This window comes from Grammomys surdaster, unplaced genomic scaffold (assembly GCF_004785775.1).
Source record: "Grammomys surdaster isolate TR1022 unplaced genomic scaffold, NIH_TR_1.0 444, whole genome shotgun sequence".
Taxonomy (NCBI): Eukaryota; Metazoa; Chordata; class Mammalia; order Rodentia; family Muridae; genus Grammomys; species Grammomys surdaster.
In genome coordinates, this window is record NW_021604863.1 from 3,892 (window position 1) to 10,375 (window position 6,484).

Below are 6,484 nucleotides of genomic sequence, written 5' to 3' on the forward strand. Positions count from 1 at the left end.
GGAAGAGGCGGGGAATCAATGGAAATGAGTGCTGACACCCAATCATGACATTGCTTCAGCCTCAGGGCTTATGGGAGGAGCGGGACATCAACGGACATGAGCGTTGACAGCCAATCATGAGATTGTTTCAGGCCCAGCGCTTATGGGAGGGCGGGACACTAATGGAAATAAATGCTGGCTCCCAATTATGACACTGTTTCAGCCCCATAAGGGAGGGGCGAGACATCCTCCGAATTAAGTGCTGACGCCCAGTCATGACATCATTACAGCCCCAGGGCTTATGGGAGAGGGCGGGGCATCAACAGAAATGAAAGTTGGCCGGTAAAAATGATACTGTTTCAGCCCCGGGCATTATGAACGAAGGCAGGGCAGCAAGCGATATGAGTGTTGGTGCACACCAATGACATCATTTCAGCGCCTATCGGAGGGGGCCGGTCACAAGTGTTGATTTACAAAGCGTTGAAGCATACTGGGCACTGACTGACCTACACAGTGGTTTTTAGAGCACTCTATTAATAAACGGCAATGTTTTGCACTACACGCGTTGGATACTTTATAAAATAGTTTCTCTGAATATCTCCGCAGTGTTCTTTCTCTCAGCATTCGCTGTTTGCTTTCTTTTTAATATCATAAAGCTTTATTTGAAAGACAGCATGTATCAATCACCTCAACTAGTGTTCACCTGACCCTTTGATTACAGGGTCAAGGGTGAGATGGAAAGGTGCCTTCAGTAAACCAGGCAACCCCCACATCTCTATAGGATTTTAAAATAGCTTTTCAATAATAAAGGTGAAAGTGTTTTTTCTTTACTATGGATGGTAGCTAAGGAAACAGATGGCCTGATGCCTTTCTGTGTGTAATATAGTTATTCACCGCAATTCAGTGACTTTAATATTCTTTCTACTGCCACTGCGATAAAATCAAACTTTTTATTTAATGTTTTTCTTGTTTATTTGATATCTACCCATTTTCCCTTCCAGCCACACCCTCTCACAATCCTCTCCCCTATTCCCCATCCCATTCTCCTTGGCACAGGTGGGGTTCCCTCCTGTGTATCCTTGCACCTAGCACTTCAAGTTCTGGGAGGTTAGGCCCATCCTCTCTCACTGAGGCCAGACAAGTCAGCCCAGCTAGACCAACATAACTTGCACATAGGCAATAACTTTTGGGATGTCCCCAGTTCCAGTTATTTGTGACCCACATAAAGAACAAGCTTCACATCTGCCCATACTTGCGTGAAGGCCTAGGTCAAACCCCTGTAGGTTCTTTTGTTGGTGGGTTCAGTCTCTGAGAGCACAAGGGTCCAGGTTTGTTGTCTCTGTTGGTCGTCCCGTGGGTGATTCCACAATCCTCTTTTTGGAATCCTTGTCTCTGAAGTCAGAATCATATTGCCTATACCGCCAAGGTTTGTGCATGCTGGTGCTGGAACATGGTCTCCTCATTAAAATACAGTTTCACAATCTTTCTGTTTTTTACTGCCTAAGCTGGGCCATCCTAGAACTCATTCTGTAAACCAGGTTGGTTTCAACTCAGGGATTCACCTGCCTCTGCCTCCCAAGTGCTGTTATTAAGGCCATATATCACCGCACGTTGCCCTAAACTTTTCTTTAACTCCTCTGTACAAGTTGCATCTTACCTGCATAAGGTCTTGCTCTGAGGTCACGGCTAACTTTATTCCATTTAGCATCAGGAAATGGAATAAGGAAAGCCTGAGACTCGTGGATCCGGGGACGCAGCAGGTTGCTGGAGTGGCGCCACCAGAATGCAGGGATGAAGCCAGGTTTCAGCCCCCGTGGGGGCGCCTTTGGTGGCAGAGGTGGCTTTGGTGACAGAGGAGGTAGAGGAGGAGGCCGAGGAGGCCGAGGAGGCTTTGGCAGTGGAGGTCGAGGTCGAGGTGGAGGAGGTGGTGGCTTCAGGGGACGAGGAGGTGGAGGTGGCTGAGGTGGAGGCTTCCAGTCTGTGGGTGGACGGGGTCGAGGTGGTGGTGGCCGGGGAGGCAAGAGAGGAAACCAGTCAGGGAAGATGTGATGGTGGAGCAGCATCGACACAAAGGTGTCTTTATCTGGCGCAGAAAAGAGGATGCCCTTGTCACAAAGAACCCGGTCCCTGGAGAATCTGTGTACGGAGAAAAGAGAGTCTCTATTTCAGAAGGAGATGACAAAATTGAGTACCGAGCCTGGAACCCCTTCCGCTCCAAGCTGGCAGCAGCAATCCTGGGCGGTGTAGACCAGATCCACATCAAGCCTGGGGCCAAGGTGCTCTACCTTGGGGCAGCCTCGGGCACCACTGTCTCCCACGTCTCTGATATTGTCGGCCCGGATGGTCTGGTCTACGCAGTTGAGTTCTCCCACCGCTCTGGACGTGACCTCATCAACTTAGCCGAGGAGAGGACCAACATCATTCCTGTAATTGAAGACGCTCGGCACCCACACACATACCGCATGCTTAGTGCAATGGTGGTTGTCATCTTTGCCGATGTGGCCCAGCCAGACCAAATCCGGATTGTGGCCCTGAATGCCCACACCTTCCTGCGGAATGGAGGACACTTTGTGATTTCCATTAAGGCCAACTGCAATTGACTCCACAGCCTCAGCAGAAGCTGTGTTTGCATCCGAAGTCAAGAAGATGCAGCAGGAGAACATGAAGCCCCAGGAGCAGCTGACACTGGAGCCTTATGAGCGAGACCACGCTGTGGTCGTAGGTGTGTACAGGCCCCCCTCCCAAGGCGAAGAATTGAAACTCAGAGCTGGCTGGAGTGAAGAAATGTGTGTTGCTACCGTTGCTCGTGTGGCTTTTGATTTTTTTTGAGGGGGGGAGTTGTTTTGTTTTTCTATTAAAAGACTCATCTGTCAAAAAAAGAAAAAAGGAAATGGAATAAACTTTTATCTCCTTGGCCACCACATTTAGCTCCATTACACTTCCTGGTGTTCCTTTCCTACTCACACTGAACATTTTGTATTTTCCCTTGTTCAGCTTACTCCTTTTCGTTATAGATCTGAGTAAGAGTGAACACTAATAACCAAATGACAGAGTTAATACTAGGCTGTTTTGAAATTCCCTCTTCTAATGCCATTAATCCTAAAATCTTCAGTGTATCCTCAGGGAGATTTTTTTTGAACAATGTCAGGAGCAGTCCTGCTTATACACTGAAGGCCTAAAATCGGCCATAGGCCTAAAATCAGTAATAGGCCTGACATACATGCCTGCTTGCACCAAGTCTTGGGTCTCTGTGGAAAACACTGAAACAGATACCTGGAAGCTATTGTAAACAGACAGCTTTGGTGAAAGGCTGCCAAGCCTAGTCATAAGGCCTTGTAGGTGGGTAATCTTGGTGGATAGTACCAACTTAGATAAAGACAAGTGAATCATAGGCGGAGTCATAGTGATCTGCCTCCTGAACCTTCACTCAGCTGATACTCTGTTCTGGAAGATAACTGTACTCCCCCTGAAAACCTACTCTCCTGCGTCATCCCCTTCCCCACATCCTGCCTTTTTGTGTATATAACCTGTGTGTGCAAAACTAAAAATTGCGATATGATCAGATTATAGACAGGTCATGACTTCCTTGTGTCTATGCCTGCTGCCCCGCTCTCTTTCAAGTGACCTCCCCAGACCCCTATTTAATGTCCTGCTGGACAGGACAGAACAAGAGCAAGAGCAGAAAGCAACCACATTGTTCGCCAAAATATCACAATGATCTCTTGGCCATTTACTTAAGTTTCTCACCTGAAACCTCTTGAGCTGGATCCCCACAATTAAATCTCTCTCAATACTCTCTCCCTCAATTCTACTGGGATGGCCCATTGAGCTCCACTTAATGTGTTCAGACTGCTTTCCCAAACCAAAGTCCATATTTTCCCAACAAGTAGCATGGTTAGACTTTTCAGAGCAATATTTTTCTCCCTGGGACCAACTTCTGTCTTAGTCACTCCTCTGTTGCTGTGGAGAGACACCCTGTACACAGCAACACTTATAAAATAAAGTGCCCTGCCTGTAAACATACCAACTTTGCTGCCTACCAGTCTAAACCTTGTCAGACCAAACAAGAACCATAGCTGAATCTAAAACAGTCGTCAGAGTCTTCAGGTTTGATATCCATGGTCGCTGTCAAAGGGTCGCTTGAATCATCCGAGATCTCAGGAACTGCTCCTCGATGTGTGGTCCACAGACTAGAAGTCTTGCCATCCTCTAAGGTCCTTTAGAAATACAGATTCCAAGGCTCCAGTCCAAAATCCACACTGTCAGAAACCTATCAAAAGATGTACAGGTAGTACCAGTACCATTAAGGCTTGAGAAGCACAAGCAATTTTTGCCTTCAGGAGCTTGTTTATTGTGTCTGAGATGATACATCAGTGCTCTCTGAGCTACAAAAGGTAGAAGGGAATGCTCTCATTACAAACTGACAAAGGTAAAACATTTTTACAACAGCATGAACCACATACTGAGAAATGGATCTGGGCTTCATACACATGACATAATTCCTAGTCAGCTACAGCTACTTTTATAACTTTATACAGATAATGAATTATGCTAAGATGTGCTATAATATTTCATAGATTTCAGGACCTTAGTACATCACAAAATGCATTTTGATATCCGAAAGAAACAAGACTTGCAAGTAGGCATTGGAAACATAACTAATGTACACATACAAAGTTCTATTCTCGGTAGCATTTGCCTTTTGGGGGAGTCTCCCGGTCTTCAGAGGATAAAGGCAGGCATAGAATCAGTAAAACATACACACAGAAGTCGGTATTTTAAAGGCTATAATGATCCACAGCACAGCGGGAAGAAGCCTTCTGCTCCTTCACTCTGCATACACATCATGTGAAATTATGTTGCATATCTCTTGGTCCACTGTCTGGCTATCCTGCCATGCTCTGCACTGTTGGTCAAATACTGAGTGGCTATGCTACCAACCAGGGGATCCACAGGGTTACAATCTGTCAAAAGGGAACAAATAGAGAGCAAGATCTTTGAAATAGTCAAAGCTAGGACTCCAGTTGTCTTTCAGAATATTCAGGCTGATGACTTCCTGACTGCTGATGTTGCAGTGACAGATTCTGGTACGGAGAGAAGGTAACCTTTGGTGGTTTAAATGGATAATCTGAAGAAAGTGTCATATCCAGAAAAAAATCACCCTGTTCATATACAGACCCTGGTAGACCAAGTAGAGTTGACCTCCATTCATTGTGTTATCTCCTTTAGGCCCAGCACTGCAGTTAGGAGGAGGATCAGGGGTGATCTCAGCGAGCTCCGTCTGAATTCTTTTAGCCCTAGTTGATAACTTAGCAATCATTTTGCTAGGGAGTTTGGTATATTTCTTTTTTTTTTATGCTTTGTGGCTGGAAGTTTTCTTTCTTCTTGTTCCTCACTCTCTGGAGAGACAGGGTCTCGCTGGTCTGCATCTGAACTGCCACTGCTGGTGCTGAGACTCTGATCATCCCTCCTTTGCCTGTCACTGGATGTCTTGGTGAAGTTATCTCTGGGAAAACTTCTTGGCCACCCACCAGGCCCACCTGTGTGCCTCTGTGCTTTGGGGGAGAAAGAGCATGGAGGAAACTTCCCTGAGGAAATGGAGGCAGCCTGGGGGGCAGGGGAACTGGGGTGTGGTGTGGGAAAAAAGCCATTGCGAGCCTCCAGCCCTGGATGTGGAACCTCTGAAGTCCCAGGCAGACATGCAGTGCAACAATGAGTCACAGGCTGAGGTGTAGTACAAACTCGAGGGTTGCATCTCCCAGGGCTCCAGGAGCCACAGAGGGGTGGGCTTTCTGCAGAGCAGTCATGTTAAAATTACTTTTGTTTTATCTACTGTATTGAATGCATGTTACATTCATCATATACTTTCTAATTGAGTTAGTATGTTGAAACCTGGCATGTATGTTTTGGGAGTCTATCAACCAGCTTTTGTTTTATTGACCTGAGTGTTACAGCACCTTGGTATTCTGAAAAAAAAAAAAAAAAGCTTACAAGTACTGGAAGAAGTGAGTCCTGTTTTAAGCAGAAGCAAGAGGGTAGTGAGCTTGATCATTGCTGATATAACAGCTTTAATTACATTAATTGTTAGCACCACTGCTTCTGCAATTGCTTTGACACAAGAAGTTAAGACAGCTACTTTTGTTAATCATTTAACAAAAAAAATGTTACTAATGTGTTGAGTATACAAGAGGATTTAGATAGGCACTTGAAACAATGGATTGATGTTCTTTATCCTATTCAAATTATTGGAAGGAGGTTCAGGGTTTATGAGTAAGGAGCCATCTCAAGTGTCATATCAAATATCAAAGGATTTGCATTACTTCTTAAATTTACAAAGATAGTCATTATAATTAGGAAAAATTTAAATACAGTTGCAGGGTATTTGGCATAATTCTAACACCTCTCTGGATGTTTTAACTTTGCAAAGTGAGATTATGAATTTAAAGAATGCTGCTTTGCTGAACTTTGATGCTGCAGATCCTGCTGACAAAATTACCCATGGCCT

The 6,484-nt window shown here is 45.3% G+C and overlaps 2 pseudogenes; one reads left to right on the plus strand and one right to left on the minus strand.

The window, feature by feature from the left end:
- The first annotated feature begins 1,770 nt into the window (after window positions 1-1,770).
- Window positions 1,771-2,808, plus strand: LOC114632873 (annotated as a pseudogene).
- A 2,025-nt stretch (window positions 2,809-4,833) lies between these two features.
- Window positions 4,834-5,586, minus strand: LOC114632874 (annotated as a pseudogene).
- Between the last annotated feature and the right edge of the window lie 898 nt (window positions 5,587-6,484).